Source organism: Sinocyclocheilus anshuiensis, unplaced genomic scaffold, assembly GCF_001515605.1.
Source record: "Sinocyclocheilus anshuiensis isolate Anshui unplaced genomic scaffold, SAMN03320099.WGS_v1.1 scaffold404, whole genome shotgun sequence".
Classification (NCBI taxonomy): Eukaryota; Metazoa; Chordata; class Actinopteri; order Cypriniformes; family Cyprinidae; genus Sinocyclocheilus; species Sinocyclocheilus anshuiensis.
The window spans coordinates 864,333-877,686 of NW_015554088.1; the positions used below are offsets into that span (position 1 = coordinate 864,333).

General features: G+C 36.9%; 1 protein-coding gene across 2 annotated transcripts in view; it reads left to right on the forward strand.

Moving 5' to 3' along the window:
- The window catches only part of LOC107669254 (ras-specific guanine nucleotide-releasing factor RalGPS1-like), a 100,740-nt gene that overhangs the window by 58,233 nt on the left and 29,153 nt on the right, over positions 1-13,354 (forward strand). The window lies entirely within an intron of this gene.

A 13,354-nucleotide genomic window follows, 5' to 3' on the forward strand; every position in this document is an offset into this window, starting at 1 on the left:
ATAGAGGAGAAACAATAATGTACAGTATGTGGAAAATAATGTTTTTTGAACCTTAAACTGCATAAACACATTTCATTACACCAAATACACAAAATAATGCAACATCATATGACCCCTTTAAAATAGCTTGGGTTGCTAGACATGCTCAAAACTTTTTACATCACTTACAGGTGCTCTAACTGCAAACCAGACAAAAGCAGAAAAGCTCCAAACTAGTTCCTGAGAAAAGTGAGTGACAGACTAGAACAGCTCAGTGCTGAAGTCATCGCAGCGAAGAGGACCGTGACTGTCACTACAAATCAGAAATGTTTGACATGACTGGGCAACATGAAAGTTTTTACTCTGCTTGCAAGCATAAGCAGCTCATAAATGCAAATAAACATGGGTTTCAAGCTGTCTGGCATCTGACATGGGTCAATTCATTGCATCCCCATCAAAACTAGCACATAGGCACTTTTAATTTTTTTATTCTTTCATTTCCCTTTCTTTTCGTCCCTGTACTTTCCATCTGTCTTTTATTTTTGTTCATTGAATGTTTTTGGTAACAAGGCGCTGTTGTACACGCCTGGGCTTTGAGCCACTTAATAGCACAAAGAGAACAGTTAGGGATATCTGTCTTTTTTCTGTTGTGACTGGGAAGCACAGAGAGTGTTAACTTAAGATAATCAGAGGGCATAAAAGCAGTTCAAAGGAAGCAGGAATGATAATAGTTTATCTTAAGGATTTGTTGCTAAATGTGGCCTCCAATCTGTTATACCTGATGCAATGTACCTTGTTCAGCGTGCACAAACACATGTGATGTTATCTATCTGGTAATGCCAGGTTTTGTATTTCTTCAGAAGTCAAAAGCCTGTGTGTGATGATATGTGTTATCCAGCATGATATGAATGTTCCAAAGAGCATCTTGTGTGCTTCAGTGGAAGTAAAGAAATCTGACTTTTTATGCAAGGAGTTCACATGGTCACTGATTTGCTAACAATTGATTAGTGGCCTAACCAAGTACTTTGAACTGAATTTCTTTTTGATTTTATATTGGCATTTTCTTTTCTCTAATATTTTAAATAACATTTTTCAAAATCATAAAAGTGTGATCACAGACTTTTGGACCTTTAACATCTTAAACTGATCAAGTGACAGTAAAGACTTTTATAATATTACTAGAGCTGTCAACGTTAACGTGTTAATTGACATGCAGTTAATTCAAACATGTTAATTGACATGCAGTTAACAACAGTTAATTGACATGCAGTTAACATGCAGTTAATTCAAAAATCCTTAACCTGATAAAATAATTTAATGCAAATAACACAAAATTACTGAAACACAATTGCTATTCTAAACCTTTTACCTGATTTCAGAGATGGCAGAGAAAGCAGAGACTCACGTTGCGTTTTGCTTTAAAACACAAGCTCTATCATATTCTGTGATTGTACTGTGATTGATTATCCTGTGAAATATAGACTGAACGGAATGTCTAAACATCCCACTGCTGTATGATACACAAACTACGTTTTCTCGGCTGGATAAAGCAAACCAGCTTGTTGTTGTTCAGTAAGCATGCGTGAGTCTAATATATTGATGTGCAAACAAACCATGTATGAGCGCTTTTGAATCACCGATATATATATATAATAAACGTGAACGTGTTATGGTTCATGCTTAATTTCATGATAAGTGTTCGATTAATCGCGATTAATCACACAACAAGGGTGTGATTAATCGGATTCAAAATTTTAATGTACTGGCAGCACTAAATATTACTAAATATTTCTGTTTCAGACAAATGCTGTTCTTTTGAACTTTTCCATTCATCAAGTAATCCTGAAAAACAAAGATCCAGAATGTTTCTTGTGCACCAAGTCAGCATATTAGAATGATTTCTGGTGGATCATGTGACACTGAAAACTGGAGTAATGATGCTGAAAATTCAGCTTTGCATCACAGGAATAAATGGCATTTTAAAATATATTGAAGAGCAGGCAAAAGCATGCACATCAATCTCAACTGGGTGCTCGACTAAGAAACAAGTGGAAAAAAATTTTGATATCCAAAAAATTTTAAAATATATTAACATAGAAAACAGTGTAAGGAAAACAGGTAAATTTAGCTCAAAGAGAATCATTTAAGATTTTAAAGGGAATTTGGACAGAATCACTGTATTACGGCTGATCACTGGCCAGCGATTCATTGAACGAGCCGTATGACATCAATTCTGCAATGGATATTTATATCCAAAATATAGTGAAAACACTATTAATTAGCACAGTAACAAGGTCGGCAGTTTAAGACATTAACTTGTAAGCACAAAACACAAGATACTTCTCTTTTCAATATAAATAAGGCTTTATTGGATACAAATAAATGCAGCATTGGTGAGCATAAGAGACTTTTTTTTTTTCATAAGAGACGGTCTTCAACCGACCCCAAACTTTTGAACGGTATAATCTCAATATCTGCACGCGTATTCTGCAGAACATGTTATATAATTATACTGACTGTGAAAGGTTGTCAGTAAGAGTTCGAAATTTTATGGAAAAATAACTCAGATGTGAAATGTACAACGTTTAAATCCTGAATTAACCTCAGATTAAAAAGGATCTTTGATCTGCTGTGATCATGCATGAAGACCAGTGTGCTCAAGTTTTCCAGGCATGGAAAAAGTGAGCATCTGAGGTCATGAATAGTTCCTCGGAGCAACAGTTCGTGCTATTATTGTTCAAGAAGTTCTGCATTTTTTGGGTGGTTGCAAATGATTGTGAGGCAGGCAGCAATAATTAATTCATTGTTTGACAGATCGTTTCTTGGTTTGTGCATGTCTGTGAAGATAGAGAGGTGGACCAAACCAAGAAAATGATCTGTGACATCATCCCAGCTGCAAGGATCGAGAATCATGGGGGATGTGTATGTAGGAGTGACTTTCATGTATTTAGGCTGTAAAAAGTGCATTCATTCCTTTGAAGTCTTGTCAAGCGGAGGTTGACAAGGAAATATGTGCATTTGTTTAGGGTGAACTTTTTCCATTTAAGCATTGACTTTTCATTTGCGCCATTCTGCACACATTATACGAATGAAAGAGGCGAGGAACAAACAAAACCAGGTCAGCCTCTTAAGCAGGGCCACCGCACAGATTCTGAAGTGTTCTCCTGTCTCCATTGATGATGGATGTGCTTGCGTTGACCTCAGGTGACCCTTTCACCCCAAGGCCTCAGATTACTCATCCTTTCCACTCTGAAATAACTGACATCACCGCCGTGAAAAAAGGGTTGCTTTCAGCAACAGCAAGAAATCGACCATGAAATTTACATTGTTGTTAAATTGTAGAAAAAAATAATCATGTTGGCCCTTTATGTGAATTAGCCTAACACAGAGACATTCTGTAATCAATAAACTTTTTTTAATTGATGTTCATTGTGTTTTAACAGTAAAGAACATACAAAATAGCTAACAATACAATTGAACAATTTTTTTTTTAAAATAATAAACATTTTCAGTAATTCTTGAATATTTAATAATATAATGTATGTGAAGTAATTTTTGTTTGACTAAATTTCTTCGATTTAATAAAATAATTGTATTCTTGTCTTTGTGATTTCTAAAAACTGGTCTGAGCTACAGCGTGTCATGCACACAAAAAACACGCTATACAAAAAATTATGTATAAATCAGTCCCTAACAAATGTTTTATTTAATAAAAGTAAAGTAATTCGCACTTTATGATGAAAATTAATTATCGAAGCTCACCCAATGAAATAATAATGAATAATATAATAAATAATTGTTGAATAATTGTTTTGTTTTGCATTTCCAGGGTTTTTTGGAAGCATCTAAATACAGAATCTGTTGTTTTTTGCAAGTGAGACAAGTAAACAGAGCTGTGGAGAAATTTGCATCACATAGCTGAAGCTAATAATTACACAACATGCTATTATTTAGTTTTCTTTTTGTAAAAAGGAATGCTTTAATGACATAAAACAGATTATTCACAGTTAAGTATTGATAGATGCGATTGACAGGCCTAATTATAAGTGGAGGGCAATTGCACAAATTTGCCACTCAATACATACTTCATTCTCTCATCCACCGTAAGCTTCCAATTAAGTGTAACCAACCATGCAGTGAAAATTTGATTTTAGTAGTTTATTTTGGATCAGTTTGACTGGTATTTCTGTATATGCAGCTAAATGTCTCCATGGCTGCTTCTTTTATTAGTCCTGGCTTCATTCTGAGCTGACTCAGAGCTGTCTGCCTCACCTGTGAGTAATATTTGAACACAGACCTTCCTTGACACCAACACGTTCACGCATGTAACAGTAGCCCTACCCCAAGTCATTTTCCATAGTCTCATAGGGGGCCGGAGCTTTGCTTGAAAAATAAGATCAGGCTATTGACTCCGCACCTGGCCGTCTTACATTGAGTGTATAGAAAAGCGGGCTGGTTTGTGTTCTAGCTAGTGTGCCATGATAATTGTGTGTGTGTGTGCGTGCGTGTGTGCGTGCGTGCGTGCGTACCTGTTTTTCTATTCTGGTGGGGACTTAAACCTGAATACACACAGACTCATGGGGACTCGTGTCATGGTGGAGACCTAAATTGAGGTCCCCACGGGTCTAGGATGACTATGATTTTGTTTTTCTTTTTTTTGTTTATTTATTTTCTTTATTTATTTATTTATTTTTAGGTTTTCCATAAAAGTCATGGATTTTTGTTGACTCTTCAATGGTAATTGGAGACAAATTGCTGATCTTAAATTCTTCTAAAATCTCTAAAAAGGTTTTGAAACTTAAATGGTTTTGCATGTTCCAGTCCCCCATACAAAGTCTCTCTTTCTCCATCATTAATTTCCTTCCCAAAGTATGCTGGAGTTTTCCTTATTTCCTAAGTTTTATTTCCCTGCTGTGCCTAACATGTTTTTTTCCTCGAGCCACATGTGGCTGGTGCGATTTACAGTTATTTTAGCCGGCTACCCCACAGTCTCCACTCCACAAAAATTGCTCAAGTACTTGGTAAAAAAAAAAAAAAAAGGTGAGTGATATGAATTTTAATCTGTCTTGCATCCACTTTCCACAGTTTGATAGTCCTGTACGGCTGTAAAATTGTCTACCTCATAATGTCTTTGTGATTGCCTCGGGGAGTCAGAAAGTTGGCCAAGTGAACATTATTGTGAAATTGTCATCACATCTCAGGCTTCCTTAAGTATCATAAATTTGCAATTGAGAGGAATAGCAGACTCTCAGTTTCATTCAGAAGTCAAAGAAGTCCCTGAAGAAGATCAGAACTTTCCACATTTTGATTCATCAGACATTTGACATCCTTTTGAGGGCCCATCAGTTATATATACATTAAGGACCCTGTGCTGGAATGTGCGTTAAATGCTGATTATCTCTATTTTACTTGCAGTTTTTCCACTCTCATGCCGATTTTGTGGAGTATAGAGATGCGTCTTAAGCTCGCAGCTGTCAGTTTTACACATACAATGGCACACTCTTGTCACATCAGCCTTAAAACTTTAAAGGGTTAGTTCACCCAAAAATTTAAATTAGCCCATAAATTACTCACCCTGAAGTCATCCTAGGTGTATATGACTTTCTTCTTTCAGATGAATCCAGTCGGAGTTATATTAAAAATTGTCTTTGATCTTTCAAGCTCTATCGTTGTACTCAGCGGGTGTTGCAGTGCTTCGGTTCAAATGACGTGAAATAAAAAGCACCCTTCCACAAAAAAAAGTGTCTCACACGGCTCCGGGGGGTGAACAAAGGCCTCCTGTAGCGAATCGATGCGTTTTTGTAAGAAAAATATCCATATTCAAAACGTAATAATCACTTGAATCGAGAAAGTCATATACACCTAGGATGCTTCGAGGGTGAGTAATTTATGGGCTAATTTAAATGTTTGGGTGAACTAACCCTTTAACATTCATGGTCTTTTATATATACTTCATGTAAAAATCATGACTTACAGCTTCCATATGGAGACAGTCCTCTATACATCATAAGGAAGGAATCTATGGAAGGAGACTATAGTAAAGCTTTTAACAGATGCCTTACATTAAAGTCCCCAGTGACACACGCTGAGCCCATTGAGCTAAAATATAAGAGCAAAACCACTCCTGAGATAATGCAGGATAAACAGAGAGGGATTCAAAGGCAAAGGCAAATGTTTCCAGTAATTATCTGACTAAGGATATTTCCTTAGGCATTCTCTCAAAGACATCATTTTACAACAAACTAGCTGAGCGTATGAAAAAATTCCATCTGCTAGGAATTGTCACTCAATGCTGTCGCTCAACATAAACAGCTTGTGGTTAAAAATCTTGTTTCACCCTTGAGGAAGATCGAAGGTGCGAGATAAACCTCACTCATTTCAAGCTGTTGATACACTGCCAGAGCACTTTAGATAGTTTCTCTTTCCTGTATAAATAACTTTCAGCTGCCAATAACAACCAGATCTGATTTATTGTATAGGACGAGTGCAAGCATCAACTGTGAGAGTATATCTGAAGATATTTTCCTTTTTGTGATTTAATAGTTTCCTTTTGACCTTTTGTGGAAAATTTTAAGATTGAATCCATGCGCTTTGAATGTGCTTGATCCATTAACAAAAATTTGTCGCAAACCTGACAAAACCAGATAATTTGAAACTGAGGACCACATTTGATTTATGGTATTTTCTGAATATTATTTTTAATAGTGCATTAAAAGCCTGATTTGAAGTGTAGCTTAAAGGAATGGTTCACCCAAAAATGAAAATTTGCAAAAAATGTACTCACCCTCGGGTCATCCAAGATGTAGATGAGTCAGTTTGTTCATTAGAACAGATTTGGAGAAATTTAGCATTACATCACTTGCTCACCAGTGGATCCTCTGCAGTGAATGGGTGCCGTCCATACAGCTGATTAAAAAAAACTCACAATAATGCACAAGTAATCAACACAATTACTCAATTGATTCCATCAATTAACGTCTTGTGAAACCGAAAGCTGCGTGTTTGTAAATAAATAAATCCATCAAGATGTTTTTAACTTCAACCATTTACCAATGATAACAGACAAAAACTGGTGAACAGATAATTTGGTGAACTTTTGATGTGAAAGGACAACATGGTTATTATGGATTATGGACTGGCCTATTTTGGCCAGAATGGATGGTTTAACATTAATATGCCTTAATTATGGATTTGTTTCTTACAAACATGCAGCTTTTCACTTCACAATATGTTAATTGATGGGCTGAAGTTGTGTGGATTGCTTGTGGATTATTGTGGTGTTTTTATCAGCTGTTTGAACTCTCATTTTGATGGCACCCATTCATTGCAGAGGAAAGAGTTTTATTAAGAAACAAACTCATCTACATCTTGGATGGCCTGAGGGTGAGTACATTTCCAGCAAATTTTCAAAAATGTACTCTGTGGAACACACACACACACACACAAAGATATTTGTACAAATGTCTCGGTGCAAGTGCGGTTTTGGACCCCATTGTATTTCACTCATTGGAAGCAATATTTTGTGATCCGCAGAAAAAAGTAGGTCATACAGGTTTGGAAAATAGATGAACATTTATGCTACATGGTCCTTAAATTTGAAGTGTCTATAAAAGTTGTAAGTGACATGGCTGGTCTTGATGTCCGAAGTAAATCACGATTTGCGTTGATGTCTAACTGCAGGAGCGTTTCTCCTTAAGTCACAGCTGAGAACAAGGTGTGCTCCGTTAATGCCTGTTTGGGTTCAGGTCTGCTAGTTTTAATGCTCACTGCTGCCGGGAACAGAGCCAGAGTGATGTGGCAGCACTGCACGCGACATTATGCTAAGTGTCATGCTTAAGATACTGCCTTGTTTTCTTGTGTTAACAGAAGGGGGAGGTGATTTTTAGTCAGTGACCCTCTAGTGTGTGGACATCAACTATCAGCACTTCTGGATATTTAAAATAATTCAGCGACAAATGCTGATAGTTTTAGACCCTGAATATTTTACATAATATTCCTGTTGAAATGTTGGGACATTTTGATTTCATGAGGTCTTTAAACATAATTTTTTATTCAGATTAGATCATCCAAAGCTGAAATAGCCTCCATATTGCCAGTCGGGTCCATGCTGGTCATCAGCAAAGCACTTTTCTTTTAAACAAAGTTCAATCCTGTCATGCTCACACTCAGAACAGAAGATCCTGTGAAATGTGAGCAACATGTGTGCAATGAGAACCAGCAATGGGACTTGTCATTTTCCTGCTGAGTGGATGACTTATTTCTTTGTGAGAATGAGAAAGTCTTTCTAGATATTGTTTTTCCGTATTTGATAACAGCAAGCCACTATCACAGTAGGGGGCAAGTGTCTTGTCCTAACACAGAAAGGCCACACGTTTCACCACATTATGAGACCACGTCAGTTACATAAAGAAGATATATATATATTTTAATAAAAAAAAAATGATTGCAGATGTTTGGTAGCATGTCTTTAGGCAACAGTCTTTAGTTTTCAGTAGATACAAATTGGGAACAGTGCAACAGTTTTTCAGTTTGTCCTCCATTGTCCTTTTGTTCTTCAATGATGCAGCTTGAATATGTCAGCCTAATCTTTGCCTGTTTTTCTGATTTCCAGCCAGGCCAAAGATCAGTGTGAAATCATTTCCTGTCTGCAGGAGAAGTCCATGGGAAAGCGATAGAGATTCACAAGCCTCTGGAAAAAAACACAGAAATCCAAAAACACAACTCATACAAAACCACAAAAATCAGTAATTATAAATAGGGCTTTTTCATAGCTGCTGATGGAGCTTTTGCTTGGAGGGTGAGTAAACGATGACAGAATTTTCATTTTTGGGTCAGCTACAGTACCTTTCAAAAGTTTGGGGTCTGACTGTAAATATTTGTTGAGAATTATTTTTTTTTTTTTTATCTATTATGCCTGCCAAGGCTGCATTAAAAATACAGTAAAATAATTATATTGTGAAATATTACAATTTAAAATAACTTTTCTGTTTTAATATATTTTACAATTTAATTTATTCCTGTGATGGCAAAGCAGAATTTTCAGCAGCCATTACTCCAGTCTTCAGTGTGCATGATCCATCATAAATCATTCTTATATGCTTATTTGCAGCTTGAAAAACACTTGTTGAAAATGGTTTAGCTTCCTAATATTTTTGTGGAAACCATGAGAAATTTATTTCAGGATTCTCTGATGAACAGAAAGTTCAAAAGAACAGCATTTATTTGAAATAGTAAAACATTTACATTGATACAAAAACATATATGACACTTATGATCAATTTAATGCATCCTTGCTAAATTCAAGGTCAAGTTGAAGTCTCAAAATTGTTATCATATTTTGATATGTTTGGGACCTTTTAAAAATGTACTGTAAACTCTTTTTAAATTTTTAACGTAAAAGCCTTTGGTAACACTTTATTTTAAGGTGTCCTTGTTACACATTACATGTACTTACTATTATAATAACAATTAATTATGCATAATTACATGCAAGTGACCCTAAACCAAACCCAAATCCTAACCCTAACCATATAGTAAGTACATGTAGTTAATAAATATTACATTTAAATATATTATAATTACACTGTAACAAGGACATCTTAAAATAAAGTGTAACCAGCCTTGTAATTTAACTGTAAACCTCCATTACCTTTCTAAATCCATAATTATGCCCCTAAAATGTATAGATGGCACTTAAAATTTATTAACTGGAAAAAAAGGTTCATGTTTTGTTGAATGAACAACATTTACTCAACATTCTAACTTGAAAGTAGTTTATGAACTCATCCACTTTATTCTGACATCAAGGGCATTAAAGACCTCTGCCTTAGGAGGCTTTGGGCCTCACATTATTTATTATTTAGCTGTAGCATGTGTTCAGATATGCACCATTAGCTCCTCTATTCTGATGTGTTGGTGACATTGCTCAAGACCTTTGTGCCGATGAGAGGAGGGTGAAGTGGTGGGGGTGAGACCTCCTCTCTGAGGAGGAGGGGTGAGTGAGGTGATAGGAGCGAGGTGCTCAGTATTCCAATACTACACTTGAAAGAGAGTCCTTGTTTGTTTTGGACTGACGTAGCCCCACACACACAAAAAGAGACTGTTCTCCATCTTTAGGGCTCTTGGGTGAAGATTCAACCTTGGGGCAGAATACTCCAATCACCTTCTGTTCTCTCTCTGTTTTGCTTGGCTCTTCTGTTTCTACACCCCTTTTTTAGATGATTCCCATCCTTATACAGAGCTGGATAATTGGGGCATTAATAGCTGGATGAGACCCATTGTTCAGGGTACTTTATTTTCAAGAGCATCTCATTGAGTCTCCTGATGTGCAGTCTTTGTTTTCTTTGAATTTGTTTTGGCTTTTTATTTTTGATCCAAATGAGCTTAGAGAAAATTAAACCCATTGATCTGGCATTATAGAGGCATGCATGAATAACCAAAACACAGTCGCTTTGTATGTTTGAATCCAAGGAATTGATGTAAAAGAGTACTAAAACATTTATGAATATTATTAAGAGTTGTTATTTTTATTGTTAAGAGTTACTTTTTTGACTTATTTCAAAATGCCTCTCTGTAATTGTTTAATTTAAGCATATAAATCATTTTGATTGCAAAAACAGCATTAAAAAGGACAAATGTGTGTTTTCAACCACAGAGGCGAATGGAAAAGGAAGCAATTCTTGACCCTGTGACCTCTAACTCTTCATTTTATTTCCATGTTAAACTTTTGGTTGACTTTCTAAAAGTTCCTTATTTTTCTAAAAGCGTAGTCTCTCTAGGTGTAAACTGCTCCCTTTGTCACCAGCCTTGTACGTTTTATTAGAGTTATGAATCAGTTATTATCATTAATTCTTCCATCGAGGGATAAAAAATGTGGAATTCTCTTACAGAAGAGAGAAGTCCAGAGGCATTTCCACTCACTGGCAGAGTATGAGGTGTGTGACATTGTCAAATTTTGAGATATTCAATGGTAAATTAGTAACCAATCATGGCCTGTGTAATATCTATACTGTCACATGTTTGTTTCTGTTTAGTTCCTGTTTGCCCCTATTTGGTTCAGTTCTTGTTCTCATTTAGTTTATCATCGTTTATTCTGTTCACCTGTTTTGATTGAGTTCTCCACCTGTTTCAGTTCTCCCTAATTACGTTCCTTGTGTTTATAGACCTGTGTTTTCCTCAATTCTCCTGTCTTGCTTTAAAGTTACATTGTGGTGTTTTTATCCTTTGTTCCTCAGTGTTAACCTCTTGGAGTGAAAATAAAAGACTCACCTTTGGATTTTAAACTCTTGGAGTGAAAATAAAAGACTCACCTTTGGATTACCCCTTTGCTGTGTGCCTCATCTGCCCACATCGTGACAGAAAGCAAGATCATAAAACTGAAAGTAAGCGGTGTCTTTCCCCCCCGTGTTTGTTTTCCGCCTTTTTTAATAATTTTTGTTTTCCCGTTTTTTTCTCGCGGCATGGAAACCGCTGCACGTTTTGCCGCTCCGAAGACGAGCCCGCCGGCCGCGGCTCACTCCATCCCGCCAGCCACTCCGAAGATAGGCCCGCCGGCCACCATTGACCCAAGCCCGCCAGTCACCGCAACGGCCAGCCCACCAGCCACACCTTTCACCCCGAGCCTAGAGGGGAATCTGAGGAGGAGAAGGCGGTTGGTTCTGGTCCCTAGGTCACCGGCCGCTACGAAGTCAAGCCTGCCAGCCGTATCTTTCTCAAGCCCGCCGGCCGCCATTGACCCAAGCCCGCCAGCCTCGCCTTTCACCCTGAGCCTAAAGGGGAATCTGAGGAGGAGAAGGTGGTTGGTTCTGGTCCCTAGGCTCGCTCCAGTGTCGGCTCCAGCCCCTGAGTCCGCTCCAGTGTTGGCTCCAGCCCCAGAGCTCGCTCCAGTGTCGGCTCCAGCCCCAGAGCTCGCTCCAATGTCGGCTCCAGCCCCTGTGGCCGAGCCGGCTAAGATCACGGAGGATCCGCCATGGTAACCTGAACTGTCTGCTCCGCCATGGCCTCCTGAGCTACCAACTCCGCCACGGCAACCTGAACTGTCTGCTCCGCCGTGGCCTCCTGAGCTGCCCGCTACGCCATGGGACCCGGATAGAATAAAAACATAAAAACTCATTAGCTCAGATGACAGTTTTAACAGCTTTAAAATGTTTTTTACATTTTTTTAATCATTCAAAAAATTTGGAGTCAGTCTACACACCAACCACATTATTTTTTTCCAGATTTTAGACTTACTATATAGGTTTTCATACTGTGGTTCTCTTAGTTTAATAACAAATACATATTCTGAATAAACAAATTTATTGTGTTGTCATTTTTTGTGTCCTCAGTGATAATATTGAAGTATGTAAAATGAAGTCCAGTAGCCCTTTAAATGTCGCTGTGTTTTTGCCTGTGTGTATATTGATTTGTGTTCTCTTCTTTTAAGGGTTGTAAATATTTCTTTCTCTTCCACGGTCCAAAAAAGTGTGCTTGACATATGTGACCCTGGTCACAAAACCAGTCTTAAGTCGCTGGGGTATATTTGTAGCAATAGCCATACATTGTATGGGTCAAAATTATTGATTTTTCTTTTATGCCAAAACTCGTTAGGATATTAAGTAAATATCATGTTCCATGAAGATAATTTGTAAATTTCCTACTGTAAATATATCAAAACTTCATTTTTGATTAGTAATATGCATTGCTAAGGACTTCATTTGGACAACTTTAAAGGCCATTTTCTCAATATTTAGATTTTTTTGCACCCTCAGATTCCAGATTTTTAAATAATTGTATCTTGGCCAAATAGTGTCCTATCATAACAAACCATACATCAATGGAAAGCTTATTTGCTTTACTCATGAGATGGTGTATAAATCTCAATTTAAAAAAAAATGACACTTATGACTGGTTTTGTGGTCCAGGGTCACATATTCTAGCTGCCTGTTTTCTTTTACTGTAGGTCTCAGAGTTACTTTCTTATGGACTCACGCAGATATTCTGTTACAGCATGTTTTCAATTAAGGCATTTAAACACATACATAATCACATGTTCTGGCCCTTATTAGAATAAATTTAAATGGACAAACACAGTCACTTGTTTATTAAGTAATCAGATTATTTAAAAAAAAAATTAATTAAAAATAATTAATACATATTTTTATAAGTATACTATTAATTTAATACTTATCCAGTCAGTGTGCACTTGTGTAGCCATTCACATTTGCTTTTCTGTGCGTAAGTACGTTTTAATGCCTTTATAAATCCAGATTTATTAATTCGTTTTTAACATAAGATTAGATGGAATTTATGACTGAATCCGATCATATACAGTGGGTACGGAAAGTATTCAGACCCCCTTCAATTTTTCACTCTTTGTTATATTGCAGCCATTTGC